The sequence below is a fragment of the Syngnathus scovelli genome, chromosome 1 (assembly GCF_024217435.2).
Source record: "Syngnathus scovelli strain Florida chromosome 1, RoL_Ssco_1.2, whole genome shotgun sequence".
NCBI classification, from domain to species: Eukaryota; Metazoa; Chordata; class Actinopteri; order Syngnathiformes; family Syngnathidae; genus Syngnathus; species Syngnathus scovelli.
Genome location: NC_090847.1, coordinates 3,372,895 through 3,395,439, shown reverse-complemented (window position 1 = coordinate 3,395,439; position 22,545 = coordinate 3,372,895). Strand labels below are relative to the sequence as shown.

The following is a 22,545-nucleotide window of genomic DNA, read 5'->3' as shown; positions in this document are numbered from 1 at the left end:
AACACTTCCTTAAAGCCGGCCTTAAAAAATTTAAAAGTTACGATTAGTCGAAAATAGATGGTGCATCATAAACTTGCCCCTATACTTGACTTTTGATCCGCAGTTTGTCAGCGAAAAAAGTGGTCTTCAAATTAGCTGTCAACCTCTCCACTGTAGTCGCTCGTTCATGTGTTGACTCCTACCGTAGTTAGTATGCTTCGAAGCAAAGTGACGGCTAATATTGTACTCCTTGCAACCGTTTCTTGGCATATCAGACATAACGGCATTGATCGGACTTCAGCGAAAAAATATTTTTTTGTCAACTCTTTTTTTAAACACTTGGCACTCAGTGTCCACCTTTCTTTTCCCTGGGCCACTCATTTTGATGGAGGGATTCCAGGGGAAGGTTTGTGGGTGGCTTTGGCGTAAAACTGTATCTGAAAGCTCAGTGCGCAAATTACGAGAATGCTGATGTCACAGCCCACACTCGAAATTCGGCACTGATAGAAATAGAGCCCGGAGTGCGCCGGGTCCGTACTACTGAGTACGTACAAGCACTTGTGAGTGTGCACCGCGCTTTCTGACGCGGCTTTCGGGAGTAAATGCGCGGGCGGGCGTTTCTCTATCTACTGGGGAAATGCAGTCATTGAAGGGAAAATAACCCAAAACAATGTATAATAATGCAATTTATTCAGGTTTAGCGGGCCGGATCAAAAGGATGCCCATGTCTGGGTTAGAGCCTTTTCGATTGCTGGTCCTGAATTGTAGAACAACCTCCAACTGCCCATCAGGTAACCAACCTATTCTTTAAAAACAGTCTCAAAACACATTTATATTCCTGAACTTTTAATTTGTCTTCAATATCTGCTGTTGTTTTTTGTTTTTTTGTTTTTTTATTTGCTCAATTTGTTTATTTAAGTGGTTATTTTATTTGTATTCTTATTTATGTTATGTTAAACCCTCAAAATTAGTATTGTTTTCTTAGCTATGTGTGTGTTGTCATAGCAGTGTTTATTTTATTTTCTAATAACAGTCTCAAAACATATTTATATTTCTTCACTTTTACCTCAGCTTGAATACCTGCCCTTGTTCTAGACACTTACCGTATTTTTCGGGCTATGAGTCGCGTTTTTTTTCATAGTTTGGGTGAGGGGGTGACTTATACTGAGGAGCAACTTATATGTGGATTTTTTTCACAAATTTTAAAAATAAAAAAAAATAAAAAAGTGAAACTGCGATAAACGAACAGCGATGTAGCAAGGGATTACTGTAATTTGAACTGCAAGTGACGTCAGCGGCACGGCGCGACGGTTGTTTACATAAAGGACAAAGATTCGATCACGGGATGACAAAGATGACGAAGGGCCCCACGTACTACCGGCATCATTAGCGGCTTTGTTTGTAAGTGACACGGAGGACGAAGCGTTTGAAGGATTTAATGATTTGGAGTGACACAGAAGGTTTGAAGAACTATTATGGCTTTTACGCACGCCCGGTCCTCCTCTACGGAGCTCTCTTTCACCTGCGTGTCGGGGGCCAGCGCTCGGCCGGGTGGCTGTCCGGTGACAGTGACTGGGGCTCGGACATGACTTTTACGCACGCCCGGTCCTATTCTACGGAGCTCTCTTCCACCTCTGTGGCTGGAAGTCGGGGGCCGGCGCTCGACAGCTGGCTGTTAGGGGACGGTGGATGGGGGTCGGACACTGCTCCTATGCACGCCCGGTCCTACTCTACGGAGGTCCCAGCCACCTCCGTGGCTGGAAGTGCCACCTCCGGGGATGGAAGTCCACGCCGCCACACGCCTGGAAGTCCACGCCGGTACTAGGAACCGTGTGGCGGTGAACTATTTATGTTATAGTTATTTGATATATTTTATTTCGTGTAACAACTTGTATATGTTTTTATCGTTACAGTTCAGTAGTTGTTGGCTCGTTGAACTCTTGTTTTATTAAAAATAGAGCCGTTTACCAAACCCACGTCTTTCCTGGTACTTTGTTAACGCTACAATATAGTTATGTACTAGATCTGTGGAATAACAATGAGGCTGACGTCAGCGGCGCATGTGCGGCGTTGTTGACAAAGGGCAAGGAATTTGATCGATGTATTTAATGATTTGGAGTGACACAGATGGTTTGATAATATTGTTGTTTATATGACAGTTATTTGATATATACTTCATATATCGTTATATGGGTCTGTGGAATATTTAGAACTGCAACTCACGACGAGTCCGACGTCAGCGGTGCGGCGCATACGCGGCATCGTTTACATAAAGAACGATCCATGGATTTAATGAATTGGAGTGCCATAGATGGTTTTATAAACATGTTATTTATGTAATAGTTATTTGAATAACTGAATGTTACGTCAGGCCCGTTCTCAGCTCTTTGTTTGTGTTTATGTCACGTTAGCATATCTATCGTTTAGCCTGTTGTTGCTCGTTCATGTCTGTTCTTGGTGTTGGATTTTGTCAAATAAATTTCCCCCAAAATGCGACTTATACTCCGGCGCGACTTGTATGTTTTTTTTTTTTTTTTACTTTATTGTGCATTTTATGGCTAATGCGACATATATTCCGGAGCGACTTTTAGTCCGAAAAATACGGTATTTGTTTTTATTAACTCCCTTTGTTTGCGCAGAATGTTACAGTAACAGATAGATAGATAGATAGATAGATAGATAGATAGATAGATAGATAGATAGATAGATAGATAGATAGATAGATAGATAGATAGATAGATAGATAGATCAAGAAGAGAATCAAGAATTAAGAATCAGCTTTATTGGCCAACTTTGTGCATGCCAAACAAGGAATTTGACTCCGGCTGATCTCAGCCGCTATACAACATTTAAGTGACGAGCAACATTTAGGTGACTAACAACATTTAAGTGGCAAGAATAGGTTATTATTGCCCAGTGATGTCTCTGAGACTCTATGAGTGGTGTGAGTTCATCAGAGCGACAGCCTGGGGAAAGAAGCTGTGTCTGTGTCTGCTGGTTTTGACGTAACGCTGTCTGGAGGGGATTATTTCGAGCACACTGTGACCTGGGTGAGAAGGGTCTGTAGAGATGTTACATGCACGTTTCCTGGTCCTGGACAGGTGGAAATCTTGGATAGATGGGAGGTTGGTCCCGGTTATCTTTTCCGCAGTCCTGATTGTCCGTTGCAGTCTGTGCTTGTCTTGTTTTGAGGCCGATCCAAACCAGACAGTGATGGAGGTGCAGAGGATATACTGGATGATGTCAGTGTAGAAGGTCTTCAGCAGCTCCTGTGGCAGGTTGAACTTCCTGAGCTGTCTCAGAAAGTACAGCCTCTACTGGGCCTTCTTCCGGACAGAGTCTATGTGGCCGATCTATTTCAGGTCCCGAGAGATTGTGGATCCCAGGAACTTGAAGGTGTCTGTGGAGGGAATAGCATTACTGAGGATAGTGAGGGGTGTAAGTGGTGAAGGGTCTCTCCTGAAGTCCACTGTCATCTCTACGGTCTTGAGCGGATTCAGCTCCAGGTGGTTTTGGCTGCACCAGTGGACCAGCTGCTTCGCCTCCTGTGTGTACGCAGTCTCGTCACCATCCTGGATCAGTCTGATGAGAGTGGTGTCGTCCGCATACTTCAGGAGCTTCGCAGCTTCGCCTGAGGAGCAATCGTTGGTATAGAGACAAAAGAGCAGTGGGGATAGTACACACCCCTGGGGGGCGCTAGTGCTGGTGGTTCGGGTGTCGGATGTGATGGTCCACAGCCTCACATGCTGACTGACTCCTGTTGGTCAGGAAGCTGGTGATCCACTGACAGGTAGAGGCAGGTACCGCGAGCTGGGCGAGCTTCTGGTGTAGGATGTCGGGAGCAATGGTGTTGAACGCCAAGCTGAAGTCCACAAAGAGGATCTTGGCATACGTTCCTGGGGTGTCTCGGTGGTGCAGGATGTAGTGCAGTCCCATGTTGACCGCATCATCCACCAGGCCGGTGGGCAAACTGCAGGGGGTCGAGCAGGGGGCCCGCGAAGTGGCTCAACACTGACCACAGATGTCAGGGCAAGGTCTATAATCATTCAAACCTGTGATGGCGGGCTTCTTGGCGATGGTGGAGCTCTTATCTGGATGGATGGATGGATGGATGGATGGATGGATGGATGGATGGATGGATGGATGGATGGATGGATGGAGAGAGAGAGAGAGAGAGAGAGACAGACAGACAGACAGACAGACAGACAGACAGACAGAGACAGACAGACAGACAGAGAAAGAGAGAGAAAGATGCAACATGTTGGCAATAGCATTCTCCACTCCTACCTCCTAATAGGCAAACTAGCGGGTCGAGAGCATGTCGTACCTGAAGGTTGAGGTGGTGAATAAACAATCGCTCCAAATCACATGGGAAGTTAGCAAAACTGGCCTGAAGTTGTTCAGCTCTGCAGGACGTGATATCTTTGGGACAGGGATAATAGTCAATGTTTTCCACAGCTGAGGCACCATACCCTTTTCCAGACTCAGGTTGAAGATGTGCTCTGGTGGGTCACAGCTCCAATGCGCAGGCCTTCAACAGACAAGGAGATTCTCCATCTGGACCCGCTGCCTTCCTGAGGCGGAGTCTCCTCAGCTGGGCACTCACTTGAGCTGCTGTCATTCTGGGTATGACAGGTCCATTGTGCTGCAGCTGAGTGATGGAGCGGGGTGGGTGCACACAACTGTGGTGATGATGGTTGGGGAGCAAAAGGGGATGTTGGGGGAGTGAGGGTGATGGCAAGTGGGAGTGGTCTGCTCCAAGTTCTTTTTATAATGCATTTTTGCCTCCGTGCACTGGACCCTGAGCTCCCTCTGCACGCGCTTAAGCTCCCGCTGATCACCATCCTTGAAGGCCCGCTTAATGCTATTCAGGAGGCTTATAATCCAAAGCTTTTTGTTAGCATAGCAGTGAGAGAGAGAGAGAGAGAGAGAGAGAGAGAGAGAGAGAGAGAGAGAGAGAGAGAGAGGGAGAGAGAGAGAGATACTTTATTGATCCCCAGGGCGAAATTCAGGTTCCAGCAGTTAAATACAGAAATACACAGATATAGTGGGGAGAACAAGTATTTGATACACTGCTGATTTTTCAGGTTTTCCCACTTGAAAAGCATGTAGAAGTCTGTAATTTCTATCATAGGTACTCTTCAACTGTGAGTGATGGAATCTAAAGCAAAAATCCAGAAAATCACATTGTATGATTTTTAAATAATTAATTTCCATTCTATTGCAGGAAATAAGTATTTGATACATCAGAAAAACAGAACTTAATATTTGGTGCAGAAAAACTTTGTTTGCAATTACAGAGATCAGACGTTTCGTTCTTGACCAGGTTTGCACACACTGCAGCAGGGATTTTGGTACACTCCTCCATACAGATCTCCTCCAGAACCTTCAGGTTTCAGGGCTGTCGCTGGGCCACATGGACTTTAAGCTCCCTCCAATGATTCTCCATTGGATTCAGTTCTGGAGACTGGTTAGGCCACTCCAGGACCTTGAGATGTTACCTACGGGGCCACTCTTTAGTTGCCCTGGCTGTGTGTTTTGGGTCGTTGTCATGCTGGAAGACCCAGCTGCGACCCATCTTTAATGCTTTTACTAAGGGAAGGAGATTGTTGGCCAAGATCTCTCGATACATGGCCCCATCTATCCGTCCCTGAATACGGTACAGCCGTCCTGTTCCCTTTGCAGAAAAGCATCCCCAAAGAATGATGTTTCAACCTCCATGCTTCACAGTTGGGATGGTGTTCTTGGGGTTGTACTCATCATTCTTCTTCCTCCAAACACGACGAATGGAGTTTAAACCAAAAAGTTATAATTTTGTCTCATCAGAGCACATGACCTTCTCCCATTCCTCCTCTAGATCATCCAGATGGTCATTTGTAAACTTCAGACGGGTCTTGACATGCGTTGGCTTGAGCAAGGGCACCTTGCGTGTACTGCAGAATATTAATCCTTGACGTCGTAGTGTGTTGCTGATGGTTTTCTTTGAGACTGTGGTCCCAGCTCTATTCAGGTCATTGACCAGGTCCTGCTGTGTAGTTCTGCGCTCATTACTCACCTTTCTCATGATCATTGATGCCCCACGAGGTGAGATCTTGCTTGGCGCCCCAGACCGAGGGAGACAGAGGGTCCTCACTTGCTTTAGAGGTACCTGGGACTACTGGTCATGACAGTATACAGTCAAACCTCGGTTTTCGACCACAATCCGTTCCAGAAGGCGGTTCGAGAAGTGAATCGTTTGAATTCTGAATCTATTTTTCCCATTACAAATAATGGAAAGAAATTTAATCCCTTCCAAGACTAAAAAAAAAAAAAAAAAGCCTTTTTTAAGCATTTTTTCATTTTCTCATTTTTGTCCGATCGCGCAACTGCAGCGCACCGTCGAACGCGCAACCGTAGCGCGTCGCCAACCGCGCAACTGCACCGTGCTGGTCGCATTATTGTGACAGAGCCGCTGAAATTTAGAAAATATTTTTAAAGTCCTGATGTACTTTCCAAAATTTAAGTGGACCTCAGTGCGCAGGGAGCTTAATTTGGTCCGATCGCGCAACCGCAGCGCGCCGGGCGCTCACTGTCGCATTGTTTTAAGAGCGTCTTTGTGTATTAGGATGGCTTTACTGCTCCCACTTGCTTTCTTTGGAGGCATGATTAGGGGTTAATACAATCCTCAAAGTAACAAAAATACAATAACGAACGGAGTCAGTCGGCATCTGGGCCACGCGGTTGGGTTTTCTCGGGTCCTTTCGGCTCATCTCGTGAGGTTCGACCTCTGAATTTTGTTTGACAACCGAAGCAAAAAAATCTAAAATTTTTTGTTCAAATTCCGATTTGTTTGAGAACCGGGACGTTCGAAAACTGAGGTTTGACTGTACGTACTTTTGAAAAATCTTTCATTTTTCTGACAAGCAAACCGGGCCATTGTCAGTTATCAGTATCTCTGGCATCCGGTTTAAAAATTTACAATAATATTTGCTGAACAAATTGGACTGAGCTGAGCAAAATCTATATACCTAGAGAAGTCGACCACTTTCAAAGTGAACAAGTAAGCACCTAACTTCTGCCATGGCCTTTCTGGTAGCTCTGTAGGCAGTAATGGCTCTCTGATATTTGCTCTTTCCTGTATGCACTGTCTGCATCTGAGGACAACTTCACTAATCTGGTTGCTTAAACCTCGCCCACTGCTTGACGGGCGCGCTCTCTGCATTTATCCACTGGTGACCCTTGTGTATTTCCCCCATAATGGCAATTCTCATGTTAGCAGGAATAACCAACCTTGTACCTTTCCGTAAAAGTCCATTATGTACACTTTGGCGTGCCCTCTCTGGCCAGTAATGCTTTTCTGCTTCTTCTAACTGGTTATGATCAGGCCAGACTTCCAGGCAGTACTTCATGATTTGATAGCAGATGCTGTTCGACTGTAGCTGATTTTTAAGGTCTGTCAGTTATTTATTATTTGCAGAGAAACTTTCCAACATAAATATGAGTGTATTCCACCTGTGTCACTGCCAGTAACACTGTGAATGGTAAGTGTGAAAGTGTATCAGCAGTAGTGAGGCTTTTGCCAGGGATGTGCTTTATAGTGTACAAGTACCTCATCAATTGCATACAAAATGTCAGTATTTGTGGCGGAAGCACATCTAAAGCTTGTCCTTCCAAAAGACTAACCAGCGGTTTGTGGTCCGTCTCAAGTTCAAAATGCAGTCAGAGGATAAAGTCCGAGAACATCTCGCATTTCTCTCACTTTCTGTAGCATGACTGCCCCCAGCCTGTATGATGAGGCGTCTGGAGATATTTTTTGTGGCTTGTTTGGGTCACAAACAGAGTAATCTGAAGTGTACTCTGTACACTTCAGAGTACAGGAGCAGAGGATAGTTTTTGTTTAAGATTGCAAAAAGCCTTTAGCTGTTCGTGCCCCCCAGTACCACATGTCTTTAGTCAAAAGCAAGACTCAATGGTTTGTCCTTTTCTGAGAGATTTGGAATAAGCTTCCCGATTTGGTTCACCATTCTGGAAAAAGCTCCTGAGCTCACTCCCGTTGCTTAGCACTTTTATGCCTTGAACAACTTTGGTTTTGTCCGGCTCATGGCTAATCCCTACTGCTGAGACAATGTACCCGAGTAATTTGACATGTTTTTTGCCAAACTCACATTTCGACATATTCGTTGTAACACCTGCTTTCTCCATAACAGCATTTAACCTTTTGTCATGCTGCTCGACGGTGGATTCCCAAACAAGAATATCGTGGCAGATGACACCTCCAGGGCCAGCTGTATCCTCTGTCACTATAATGTTTAGGAAATACTCAGGTGCACTGGAAATACCAACTGGTAATCGGTTGAAGTGATATCTGCCAAATGGTGTAATGAATGTGGTGTGGAGGGCTGACTCTTTGGAAAGTGGTATTTGCCAAAAGCCCATACTATTTGCAATGAGCTTTTGAAAAATACTGGGCCCCTGTGAGCATACCTAGTGTTTGGTCCACAGAAGGAAGAATGTATCTTTCACGACACACTGACTCTTTTAGGTGTCATGTCCACACCTACATATTTATCTATGGAGCTCATCATCCTGATGTTTTTTCTCTTCTTGGCACAAAAAACTCAATACGCAATGTAGAATAAAATATTTTACAAATCCTCTCATGTACATATGATATCCTTTTTGGAAGCTACAACTATTCCACAGCTTCAATCCATAGGCTCTTCCATACAACTAATGACTCCCAACTTTTCCATCCTCTGCAGCTCCTCTTTCACTTTGCCAAAAAGAGCAGAAGGGGCACAAACCGTGGTACCTTCAGTGAAAAAGGTTTTGTGTCGAGCTTTAGTTATATCATGTATGTTTTTTGAACAAGTCTAAGTCCATCAAACAACTTGGGATACACTTTTCTTACAGTGTCTTGGTTGACAGTGTCAACTTGTGAGATAAGTTTCAGTCTCACAGAAGGTGTTCTCAGCAATGCCACACGCAGGTTTCTGACTACATAAATCTCCCCAGTTGTGCCCATCACCATACCTGTTAGTCTCGCTGGCAGATTCCAACACCTTACAAGTTTTTGTGCTTTCTGAAGCAGCTAGTGTTTTGGTTTGATTTTTTCAAATGTCTTTTATGACAATGTCTGCACCGGAATCTAACTTGAAAGTCACTTTATTTCCTCTCATGTTTATGTCCGCCTGCCATGGCTCTTCTCCAGAATCCACTTTTCTGAGAAACAGTCCATCAGCACTGTCAAGGACCTCACTCACTGTTGGGTTAGACCTACAAACCCTTACGCAATGTCCATTCTGCATTTTTAGCTGTGCTCCATGTACCGGGGCTTTGGTACACTTGGAACAGTATTAGTATTTTGTTTTGTATGCCGATATTTTGGGCACTTAAACAGTTTTTGTTCTTTGTTTTTTAACTTGGTCTTAGCTTTTCTGATATGCACTCTATCCACAACGGGTTTACTTGTGCTAATTTCACTTTTGAGGTCAATCTGCTGTCTTTTTATTTCTTCAGACTGCCTTGCCATTGTGATAGCTTTAGCCAGAGTAAGATCTTTATCAATCTGCATTTGTTCTGACAGCGAAGAATCTTTAAGACCCACTACAAGCCTATCTCTTAGAAGATCATCATGAAGCGTACCGTACTCACAATTTCCTGCCAGTGCATAAGGTGCTGTTATGAGGTTCTGAAGTCTATTGCACTCTTCGTTGAATTTTGCTCGTTCATAAATCCCATTCTTTCTTGGGACAAAATGTCTGTCAAACACTGTTTTAACGGCATTGTATTGCTGGCGCTGCACATCTGTTATTGTTAGCCCTCTTAGCACGTTGTCAGCATCATCTCCCATCTCTCACAAGTGTGTTAACTTGATTTTGTTTGAGGAATTGCTTAGGTTATTTACCAATCTAAGACGCTCGAAAGGCTCCGGCGGTTTGAAGGTAGTTGCTCGGGAAGCCCCCGCCATAACAGTTCCCTGGGCTCTTGTTGGTGCTGTCCCCACTGCTGGAGCTGCCTCTGCCTGTGCTTGCCCCTCTATAGTCATTAGCTAGTTGCAAAGCTGATTTTTTTTCTCCTCTCAAAGCACACTAACTCCTGGCACCTTGTTGTGTTGGGTTATTTGGGCATTGTCTTAATTTGCTGCTTTGAGTTCACATGGAGCCTCCTCATTACCTGGCTTCATCAACGTTGTTCTGACGTTCCTCTGCAGTACTCAAACTGAAATAGACAGTCTGCATTTGACATTTGATCTACAATGCTAAGGATTAGACCAGTGGTCCCCAACCACCGGGCCGAGGACAGGTACCAGTCCATGGGTCACTTGGTACCGGGCCGCCAAGCCGCACAGAAAAAAATGTATATACCGTATTGGCCCGAATATAAGACCACCCTGATTATAAGACGACCCCCTCCTTTTCAAGACTCAAGTTTGAAAAAATACTTTTTAACACCAAATTTAATTTTATACAGAAAATAATTACAGTACATCTGAAACAAATGATTATAACAATATATTTGAGAGAAAACGCATGTTATTTTGCCGCACTCAAATCATGCAAAAACTGTCTATCACATCTTAATATCGGAAAATTTAAATATGTAAACTAAAGTGCAATCACATTTGTAAATGAATGGCTTCTGGTTTTTCCATTTTCTGCTATCTTTTTTCTTATTTTCTTCTCTTTTCTTTCTTACCGCTATTTTTTATTTGTCTTCTTCGTGCTACCGTTATTTTTCTTCTTCTTCTTCATGACAGGGGTTCGCTTTGGCCTGGGGAATTAAGTTCAACATTCACTTTAAAGATATCTGACGCCATCTAGCGTTGTGAATGGGTATAATGTCTAGACCCCGAAAGTAAGATGACCCCCACTTTTTCAGTCTTATTTAAATGCAAAAAACACCATCTTATATTCGGGCCAATACGGTATATATTTTTTTTATCGACGATCAATTAATTCGGGTCAAGACGCTCGTCCCGGTCACATGACATGTTTCTGCAATCGAGCCCACAAAGCTAGCAAAAATGAGTACGAATTTATTTTAAAAATATAAAAAATTTGGCAATTCTTTCCCAATTACATCCTTCGGTGCATCTGTGTCCCTTGACACAGGTTAATTCAGGTCAAGACGCTCGTCCCGGTCACGTGACATGTTACCCCAGTCGAGCCCGCGAAGCAAGCAAAAATGAGCAAGCAACAGAGATGTTTGGAAAGCTCCTTCGGAAAGGGAAAAAAGCCCAATGAGGAGACGTAAGAAGAAGAGGCTACGACAGGCATGTCCAAAATCCGGCGGTCAAATTTCGCAGCTTCAAAAGAAACTTGAAACTATAATTCCTCCTTTTACCAAAAGGTGGCAGCACCACTTTAATAATGTCAGTCTGCGTCTGTACTGCGCACCCCTCTCCGCTCATTTCTGCCATGCCGACTGCGAAGAAAACGAGGAAAGTTGACATTGAGGGCCGTCGCTTTCAAGAGAGATGGGAATTACAGTACTTCTTCACTGAAAATCAAGGCAATTGTGTTTGTCTAATTTGTAAAGAGACAGTTGCCTTGTTTAAGGATTGCAACATAAAGAGACACGGCTAGACTAAACATGCTAACACATACGACAAGCTAACAGGGAGTGACCGCGCTGATAAAGTGAAGCAGCTCGAAGCTGAACTGGCATCACAAAAGCGAGTCAAAAGTAAATACTATTAAAGCAAGCTACGAAGTGGCCATGTTAATACTGTTGATGTTATGAACCTGTAGACATGACACAAATAATTACTTTCTGAATGATATTGTAAAATTCTCTTGTTTTAAGTTTTAATAACAGACAACTTTGCATTACTTATAACTCCTATTTAAAATGTTCATGAGGCTAAAATAATTTCAAACTCGTGTAAATTTAAGGTATTTCATACAGTTTGTTCAATGTTATCTCACTCTTCAAATATGAACGAAAGGCAATTTGTGTTTTTAGAGTTTTTCACATCTGCCTGAGTGGCTTTTATTTGGTTATTTTGTCATTTGAAAAATAAAGACAATTGTGACAATGAAAATTGTTTTATAACAGTGTGTATTTGCATGAACTTTATATAGTTAAAAAATGTCAGAAAAAACTATTGGCCCCCGGGCCCCTTCACTTTATCAAATCTGGCCCTCCTTGCAAAATGTTTGGACACCCCTGGGCTACGACTTCTAAGAAAAGGAAAGCTGCATTTAAACGAACATTTCCGGAGTCCCCCTCCGTGAGTCGTCACCTTATCGTGGTGGAGGGGTTTGTGTGCCCCTATGATCCTAGGAGCCATGTTGTCGGGGGCTTCATGCCCCTGGTAGGGTCACCCATGGCAAACGGGTCCTAGGTGAGGGGCCAGACAAAGCACGGCTCACAGAAGCCCCTTATGATGAGTGATATAAATGGACTTAGTTTTCCCTCGCCCGGACGCGGGTCACCGGGGCCTCCCTCTGGAGCCAGGCCTGGAGGCGGGGCTCGAAGGCGAGCGTCTGGTGGCCGGGCCTTCGCCCATGGGGCCCGGCCGGGCATAGCCCGAAAAGGAAACGTGGGTCCCCCTTCACATGGGCTCACCACCTGTGGGAGGGGCCGAAGGGGTCGGGTGCAATGTGAGCTGGGCGGCAGCCAAAGGCAGGGACCTTGGCGGTCTGATCCCCGGCTGCAGAAGCTGGCTCTTGGGACATATAATGTCACCTCTCTGGCTGGAAAGGAGCCCGAGCTGGTGTGCGAGGCAGAAAAATTCCGACTAGATATAGTCGGACTAGCCTCCACACACAGTTTGGGCTCCGGTACAAGCCCTCTCGAGAGGGGCTGGACTCTCTTCCACTCTGGAGTTGCCCACTGTGAGAGGCGTCGAGCAGGTGTGGGTATACTTATTGCCCCCCGGCTGGGCGCCTGCACATTGGGGTTCACCGCGGTGAACGAGAGGGTAGCCTCCCTCCGCCTTCGGGTGGGGGGACGGGTCCTGACTGTTGTTTGTGTCTATGCACCAAACGGCAGCTCAGAGTACCCACCCTTCTTGGGGTCCCTGGAGGAAGTGCTGGAGAGCGCTTCTTCTGGGGACTCCATCGTTCTACTGGGTGACTTCAATGCTCACGTGGGCAATGACAGTGAGACCTGGAAGGGCGTGATTGGGAGGAACGCCCCCCCCCGATCTGAACCCGAGCGGTGTTCTATTGTTGGACTTCTGTGCTTGACACGGATTTTCAATAATGAACACCATGTTCAAGCATAAGGGTGTCCATGTGTGCACTTGGCACCAGGACACCCTAGGCCGCAGTTCGATGATCGACTTTGTAGTCGTGTCATCGGATTTGCGGCCGCATGTTTTGGACACTCGGGTGAAGAGAGGGGCAGAGCTGTCAACTGATCACCACCTGGTGGTGGGTTGGCTCCGATGGTGGGGAAGATGCCGGTCCGACCTGGCAGACCCAAACGCTCTGTGAGGGTCTGCTGGGAACGTCTGGCAGAATCTCCTGTCAGGAAGAGCTTCAACTCCCACCTCCGGCAGAGCTTTTCCCACGTCCCGGGGGAGGCGGCGGGGGACATTGAGTCTGAGTGGACCATGTTCCGCGCCTCCATTGTTGAGGCGGCCGACCGGAGCTGTGGCCGTAAGGTCGTTGGTGCCTGTCGTGGCGGCAATCCCCGAACCCGCTGGTAGACACCGGCGGTAAGGGATGCCGTCAAGCTGAAGAAGGAGTCCTATCGGGCCGTTTTTGCCTGCAGGACTCCGGAGGCAGCTGACAGGTACCGGATGGCCAAGCGGAACGCGGCTTCGGCGGTTGCTGAGGCAAAAACCCAGGTGTGGGAGGAGTTTGGTGAGGCCATGGAGAATGACTTTTGGACGGCTTCGAGGAAATTCTGGTCCACCATCCGGCGTCTCAGGAGGGGGAAGCAGTGCAACGTCAACACTGTTTACAGTGGGGATGGCGTGCTGCTGACCTCGACTCGGGACGTCGTGAGTCGGTGGGGAGAATACTTCGAAGACCTCCTCAATTCCACCTACACGCCTTCCATTGAGGAAGCAGGGCCTGGAGACTCTGAGGCAGATTCTCCAATCTCTGGGGTCGAAGTCACTGAGGTAGTTAAAAAACTCCTCGGTGGCAAGGCCCCGGGGGTGGATGAGATCCGCCCCGAGTTCTTAAAGGCTCTGGATGTTGTGGGGCTGTCATGGCTGACACGCCTCTATAACGTTGCGTGGACATCGGGGACAGGGCCTCTGGATTGGCAGACTGGGGGACCGGAGTGTGTGTTCCAATTACAGGGGAATCACACTCCTCAGCCTAACTGGTAAGGTCTATTCAGGGTTGCTGGAGAGGAGGGTCCGTCGGGAGGTCGAACCTCAGATTCAGGAGGAGCAGTGTGGCTTTCGTCCTGGCCGTGGAACAGTGGACCAGCTCTACACCCTCGGCAGCATCCTTGAGGGTGCATGGGAGTTCGCCCAACCGGTCCACATGTGTTTTGTGGATTTGGAGAAGGCGTTCGACCGTGTCCCTCGGGAGGTTCTGTGGAGGGTGCTTCGGGAGTACAGGGTGCCGAGCCAACTGATAAGGGCGGTTCGGTCCCTGTATCACCGATGCCAGAGTCTGGTCCGCATATCCGGCAGTAAGTCGAATTCGTTCCCAGTGAGGGTTGGACTCCGCCAAGGCTGCCCTTTGTCACCGATTCTGTTCATAATTTTTATGGACAGAATTTCTAGGCGCAGCCAAGGCGTTGAGGGGATCCGGTTTGGGGACCTCAGCATCGCGTCTCTGCTTTTGGTGCTGTTGGCTTCTTCAGGCCGTGATCTCCAGCTCTCTCTGGAACGGTTCGCAGCCGAGTGTGAAGCGGTCGGGATGAGGGTCAGCATCTCCAAATCCGAGTCCATGGTCCTCAATCGGAAAAGGGTGGAATGCCCTCTCCGGATCGGGGATGAGATCCTGCCCCAAGTGGAGGAGTTCAAGTATCTTGGAGTCTTGTTCACGAGTGAGGGGAGGATGGAGCGCGAGATCGACAGGCGGATCGGTGCAGCGTCGGCAGTAATGCGGACCCTGTACCGGTCCGTTGTGGTGAAGAGAGAGCTGAGCCAAAAGGCAAAGCTCTCATTTTACCGGTCGATTTACGCTCCTACCCTCACCTATGGTCACGAGCTATGGGCCGTGACCGAAAGAACGAGATCCCGGATACAAGCGGCCGAAATGAGTTTTCTCCGCAGGATGTCCGGGCTCTCCCTTAGAGGTAGGGTGAGAAGCTCGGTCATCCGGGAGAGACTTGGAGTAGAGTCGCTACTCCTCCACGTTGAGAGGAGCCAGATGAGGTGGCTCGGGCATCTTATCAGGATGCCTCCTGGACGCTTCTCTGGGGAGGTGTTCAGGGCATGTCCCACCGGTAGGAGACCCCGGGGACGACTCAGGATGCGCTGGAGAGACTATGTCTCTCAGCTGGCCTGGGAACGCCTTGGGATCCCCCGGGATGAGCTAGATGAAGTGGCTGGGGAGAGGGAAGTCTGGGAGTCCCTCCTAAAGCTGCTGCCCCCGCGACCCGACCCCGGATAAGCGGAAGAAGATGGATGGATGGATGGATGGATGGATGGATGGATTTCCGGAGTCATACTTAAAATATGGATTTATCGCCACAGGTGACTGACATGCCAAGCCCACTGCACAATATGAGGTGACAGGCTAGCTAACGAGGCAATGAAGCCTTCAGAAGTGCTTTGGCACATGGAGACCAAGCATCCTGCATTAAAAGACAAACCTTTGGAATTTTTTGAATGAAAAAAACGTGAACAAGAAGGGCATTGTCTCCGATTACGCCTATATGGGACCAACTCGTTTCTGAGAAACTAGCTGAGTGCTCCCACCAATTCAACGTAATGGTGAGTTTTATTTTTATGTGGTCTATTTGTCGTATCATTTTATTTCATCGTATTTATATATTTATTCTAAATATATTTTATATTTTCATATATATATATATACATCCATTTTCTGTACCACTTTATCCCCACGGGGGTCGCGGGCGTGCTGGAGCCTATCCCAGCTGTCATCGGGCAGTAGGCGGGGGACACCCTGAACTGATTGCCAGTCAATCGCAGGGCACACAGAGACGAACAACCACCCGCACTCGCACTTTGGAGTGCTCAATCAGGCCTACCAAGCATGTTTTTGGGAATGTGGGAGGGAACCGGAGTGCCCAGAGAAAACTCACGGGGACACGGGGAGAACATGCAAACTCCACAGAGGGAGGGCCGGAGGTGGAATCGAACCCGCACCCTCCTAACTGTGAGGCGGACGTGCTAGCCAGTGCACCACCGAGCCGCCTATATATACGTATATACACTGCTCAAAAAAAATTAAAGGAACAGTTTTTTATCAGGGTATGGCATGAATTCAATTAGACTTTTCTGATAAGGTTTTGGTCAGGTACGTGGGAGAGTGGGTTGTTAATCAGTTTCAGCTGCATTGGTGTTGATGGAATTAACAATAGGTGCACTAGAGGGGCAACAACGAGATGGTCCCCAAAACAGGACTGATTTTGCAGGTGGAGGCCATTTCAAGGTCCTCCCTCTTGATCTTTTTTGACTGTTTTTCCACAAGTGTTGGCTTTAGCTAGAGTCATTATCACGATTGGGAGCATGAGGCGATTTTTTAACCCTCCTGAAGTTGCGCAGATTGTCCAACTCCTCCAGGATGTCACATCCATGCATGCTGTTGCAAGAAGATTTGATATGTCTCCCAGTACAATCTCCAGAGCATGGAGGAGATTCCAGGAGACAGACAGTTACTCTAGGAGAGCTGCACAGGGCCGTAGACGGTCCTCATTCCATCAGCAGGACCGATATCTGCTGCTTTGTGCAAGGAGGAACAAGTTTAGCACTGCCCGAGCCCTACAGAATGACCTCCAGCAGGCTACTGGTGTGAATGTCTCTGCCCAAACATTCAGAAACGAGGGTGGCCTCAGGGCACGACGTCCTGTAGTGTTTCCTGTGCTCATTGCTCAATACCGTGGAGCTCGATTGGCATTTTCCATAGAACACCAGAATTGGCAAGTCCGCCACTGGTGCCCTGTGCTTTTTACAGATGAGAGCAGGTTTACCCTGAGCACCTGTGATAGACGTGATAGCAGAAGAGAGACATAAAGCTGCCATACAATCACTTCAGTACACGTCCTTGCTGCCTGGTAAACCCTCAACAACAACCGAGGTATGCACATGGCTGACTATGGCTGACTGCGTGTGCAACCTGAAAGTGCGCACGTGTGCTTTTATAGCGGAGCATAACTTGCCATTGACCATGTAGCAGATACTAGTTGAGTTTGTACAGTTGGTTGCTGAAGATTGAAGCGCACTTTCCAGATTGTCAATATCCAATGCACACACCTCCTACATCTGCACACATGGCATAGCTGGCCAGCTCAAACCAGAATTGTCAGCCAGACTGCAAGCAAAGATTTTGTCTTTAAATGTTGATGAGTCAACAAATGTGAACATGGACAGGATCCTCAGTGTTCTGGTTAGATAGTTTGATGAGGATATGAGTAAAGGATATGGCCTCAAGAAAAGTTAATATTGCAAATGTCACGACACTCACGCATACTTGGACCGATATGCTCAATTTAAACAGATTAAACTGGAATCAGGTTGTTTTGTTCTGTTGGTTAACTATAATGTCATTAGAGGAAAAAGGTCTGGTGTGGGGACACAGATAAGAAAAGAAAATTAATTTATTCTGCCTCCACTAGTGTTTAGGAACTTGCTTTACAGTTTCCTCCAAGCCTCTTCCTGTTTTGGTACTTTACTAGATGTGAGTGTAAAACCGTAACTGTAAGAAAGCATAATGATTCATTACAATCAGACAATTACAATATAAACTAGACCCACCCACCGACAGTATCTTAGTTAGTTAGTTAGTTAGTTAGTTAGTTAGTTAGTTAGTTAGTTAGTTAGTTAGTTAGTTAGTTAGTTACCATAATTTCTGGACTATAAGCCGCACCTGATTATAAACCTCACCAGCAAAATTTAGGAGAAAATATTTTTTTTTAATACGGCACCATAGCCACATGTACCCACGAGTTCTTTACAAAGAAAGACGGTACACAGGAAGAGTTAATAACATACCTTAACTTTTCTGCCAAACAATGTCTGTGATGTGGCAGTAACACAGCAGCAACACTGAAGTAAAACCGCACTAATAGGGCTGGATAATAGGGCTCTAATTTTTCAAGTGTCTGTGCAAACACACAAGCTCCCTGTACACACTATGGACCACTGTGTGCATCACTTGATGAAATAAATAAATAAATAAATAAACAAAAAAACAAACAAACAAACAAACACGCACACACACACACACACACACACACACACACACACACACATATACATGCGTACATAAATAAACTATTGTTAATGAGAACAATATTGCTCGGGGTCGGATTTTGTTTTGTGTGACAGCTCATTCCTTTTCTGTCGGTCTTTTGCGTTCTCCCACAATAGTGTACCAATACCCTGTCCCATCTTGAGTCTTTGCACAATTCCAACACCTTTCAAATGACATTGAACGTGACACTTGAGGTAGCCAAACCTCCATTCAGTCCATATTTTTTCCTCCGTAAACACTTTGGCTTCACTGCATGTTTTGCATAGTAGACCATTCTCATTCGAAAAAGAGAAAATCACACCCAGTTTCACCGTTTGCTCTTTTATTTGGACACAGTCCGACAACCATTCCATATTAAAAGGACCGCCGCATCGCTTATTTACTTTGGCTGGTGAGTGGATGTGTCGCTGCTCGTTCGTTTCGCCATGATAAGGGGTTAGCTAACTTAGCATTTGCATCTCTTGACTCCGCCGCACTGTTGTTAGCTAGCTAACCTGCACGGCATGTATAGGCAGGACACATTTTCAGGCTCTGTCAATGCTATGCTTGGCTATGTAGCGTAAGTGAACCATATCATATCATTGGCTGGACACCTGTCAATCACTGATTAACACTACAACAAGAACAGAAAGAAAATCATTCGTCCGCTTGATTAGATTAGATTAGATTAGATTAGATTACGTCTAACATTAGATGTTTATCAATCAGTTTATGCTCAATTCTATTTTGTGTGCAGCATGGAGTTTCTTGTGCGCAGAGACTGCGCAAGCAGTGCACTGTTGCGCAGCTGCGAAGCTTAGAGGGAACACTGCATATCGGTGAAAGTCACTGAGATGCAGCAGTAACACAGCAGCAACACGGTAGCACAGCACTAACAGGGCTGGTTAAAAAAATACCAGTGAAAGTCACTGAGAGCCGTCTTCATCTTCCTCCTGTGCACTGAAACCATCGAAGTCTTCCTCCTCAGTGTCGGATTGGAATAGCGTCAGATATACTTTGCCACACACTTTCTTAGTCTCTCTTTTGTTGTAGCATTTATGCATTTCTTCTAGCATTTCCATGATGAGGGTCTATGCTAATTTTATTCATTCACAAAGCACTAAGTTACATTAAACTGACGAGCTACACGTATAGATCCAGAGTAGACGTGACCGAGAAGAAAGAAATGGGTGACGCAACAAGATGTCATCAACAATAGCCCAGTGCCCCCTAGTGACTGGAAGAAACCTCTAAATCAGTGGTTCTTAACCATGTTGGAGGTACCGAACCCCACCAGTTTCATATGTGCATTCACCGAACCCCTCTTTAGGGAAAAATAAAATTATTTTTTTGAAATTCACGACATCGATGTTTTTTAATAAGCCGTGCATGAACATCCCCTTGTTCAAATAACTAAATCAACACAATGCATGAACTCACAACAAATTACATACTGGCAAATCAGAATTTACACAATAAATCAGGTTTGTTCGGATCTCCTCAGTGGAGGCTCTGCCAAACCCCTGAGACCGACTCACCGAACCCCTAGGGTTCGATCAAACCACTGCTCTAAATGCATGCATGAGCAGCTGTAGTTCCTACGCTAAGAGCCAAATCGACTGCCTTTAACTTAAGTTAAACTTTGTCCCCCATAATGAGGGTTTGTGTATGTTTCCTTTCTTCATTAATGTCCGTCTTGATCTTGCTCTCTCTTCTTTGTGTCAATTATATGTCACTATTTGCCTGGCGGATGGACACGCGATCAACACTCCCCAGTGACCATGTCACATATCCCTCCACCCAGCAAAGAGGTGCCGCACAACAGCGGTCCCCAGCCTTTTTACGAGTGTATAAGTGTATTAGTCATCACAAAAATCAAGAAATATTCATAAATACGCACAACGGCGGTCCCCAGCCTTTTTACGAGTGTATAAGTGTATTAGTCATCACAAAAATCAAGAAATATTCATAAATACGCCGCACCGGATGACAAGCCGCAGGGTTCAAAACTTGAGCAAAAAGAAGCGCCTCATAATCCAGAAATAACGTTTAGTTAGTTAGTTAGTTAGTTAGTTAGTTAGTTAGTTAGTTAGTTAGTTCTTCCCATTCCTATTGGAACATTGGGCGACGAGTTCTCTCCATTTGCTTCGGTCACTGACAATCTTGATCAAAGTCAAAGTCAGCTTTATTGTCAATTTCTCCACATGCCAAAGACACACAAAGAAACCGAAATTTCGTTCCCCCCTATCCCACGGTGACAAGACATGGCTCACAACAGACAAACAAGTAAACAAGTATAACAAAAGCGTGCTGAATAAATAATGAATAAATAACAACAATAAATAAATAAATAAGAGGAGCAGAAAAAAAAGGAGCAAGTGAGCGTACAGCAGACATTCCAGAAAATAGCGGAACAGTGCCGCACGCTACGCAGACGGGGGTAGCGAGTTCAGGGCCCTAACAGCCTGGAGAAAGAAGCTGTTGGCGAGTCTGGTGGTGCGGGAGCGCAGGCTCCTGTACCTCTTCCCAGAGGGCAGAAGGTCAAACAAAGAGTGAGCCGGGTGACTCACATCTCTGGCAATCGAGGTTGCCTTGTGGGCGAGATGGGAGGTGTAAATGTCCTTCAGGGAGGGGAGCGAAGCACCAATAATCTTACCAGCCGTATTCACTATGCGCTGCAGGGCCTTCAAGTTCTGTTCAGTGCAGTTACCACCCCAGACGGCGACGCAACTGGTGAGGACGCTCTCAATGGTGCCACGGTAGAATGTAGACATGACTGCCTGAGGAGCACATGCACGCCTGAGCTTCCGCAGCTGACTCCCATCTCTCTCAAGTCTTCCTTGGCTGTTTGTCTCCACATCTTCTCTCTTCCTGTTTACCGCTTCTGTCCATTGCCATACTCGCTGGTCTCTCTCTTGGCAGTTGGAGTACGTGCCCAGCCATTCTACTTCTCCCTTTCGAGACTATGTCGGACAGTATCGCTACCCCTGCTCTTCACATCACCTCTTCGTTGGTGATGTGGTCTCTCCATGAGATCCTCAAGATGTATCTGGAGCACCGTCGGTGGAAGACATCCAGGTTGTTGGTGATGCTTGATGTCTTCATCCACGTCTCGCAGGCGTAGGTGAATGTAAGGATGACCCCTGACATGTAGAGGGACAGCTTTGTGAACGTACTGATGGATTTTGACGACCAGATATTCCGAAGGCATTGGAACACCGCTGCGGCTTTGCCGATTCTGGTCTGCTCCTCCTTCTCTACATCTCCGATGTTTGAGATGTTGCTCCCAAAATATGTGAAGTTCTCAACGTAATCTATGCCTGTTCGCCTACAATGAGTGGTGGAAGATTTTGGTATTGTACGACGGTCATGGCCTTGGTCTTCTCTTGGTTAATACGTAGGCCGACCTTTTCCCCCCTGCTCATGCAGATTGTTGGTTAGTTCTTAGAGTGCAAGGTGGGTATGGCTAAGTAAAGCCAAGTTGTCTGCAAAGTCCAGATCTGCAAATCCTAAAAATAAAAAGGAAAGTTTGTTACGTTTGCATTATGCTAATTTTTAGGCGTTGTAATACGGAGCCTAGCTAGCACTTAGAATTTTATACCAATTCAAAACTTAATCACGATTCAAGGAACAATTCGGTAACCTGGTGCAAGCAAATGTTTTGCACAGTAGTGTACTTACAGATATCTTTGGAACCAAATTACAATCTACAGGCTTCAAACGCAGGATTGGCTGTGTAGAAAGAAGCATTACCTGAACTACAATGCGCTATGGCAGAGCGAAGGGCCAAAACACACAGAACTGAAAAACACAACTTTCTCCACAAGAGGGCAGTACAAACCCACAAGAAGACAGTACACCGTCACTCTCGGAAATCAGTGGGGACACAGTCCACATGGTCTTAAATGCAGCAAAGGCCCTTTTGATTTCATTCTCGGGATACGTAGAGGAATTTTGTGCTGATGTCTACTATGACAGAAAAATCCCCGAAACAGTGACATTTTTGGAGAGTTTCAGTCCTTGTTTTATTTTGAGAACAACAGGAGCCTATTGGGTCCCATCATCAGCAGGTTCCTGCGAATCCTCACAGTGTGCAACAGAATACAGGACCTTATAGATCTACTGATTCTGCACTTCTACAGCAGGTAAATAAAAGCATTAAGACTCTTTATATACTATGACATGTGGTGGTTCAGGAAAATTATTCACATGATACTGCCAGGACAAAACAAAAATATTCATTACTTTT

The 22,545-nt window shown here is 46.0% G+C and overlaps 1 protein-coding gene and 1 long non-coding RNA gene across 3 annotated transcripts in view; one reads left to right on the top strand and one right to left on the bottom strand.

The window, feature by feature from the left end:
* Positions 1 to 22,545, top strand: part of nkx1.2lb (NK1 transcription factor related 2-like,b) — a 65,153-nt gene that overhangs the window by 30,876 nt on the left and 11,732 nt on the right. The window lies entirely within an intron of this gene.
* LOC137840867 (uncharacterized) overlaps positions 2,501 to 22,545 on the bottom strand; it is a 30,550-nt gene continuing 10,505 nt past the window's right edge. The window contains exons 3-4 of one of the 2 annotated variants that reach the window (XR_011088001.1): positions 4,307 to 21,805; positions 2,501 to 4,070 (exon numbers count right to left, since the gene is read on the bottom strand). This is a non-coding gene — a long non-coding RNA (uncharacterized lncRNA). Of the gene's footprint in view, positions 21,806 to 22,545 lie in introns of both variants that reach the window. The other variant, XR_011087998.1, reaches the window with a different exon arrangement.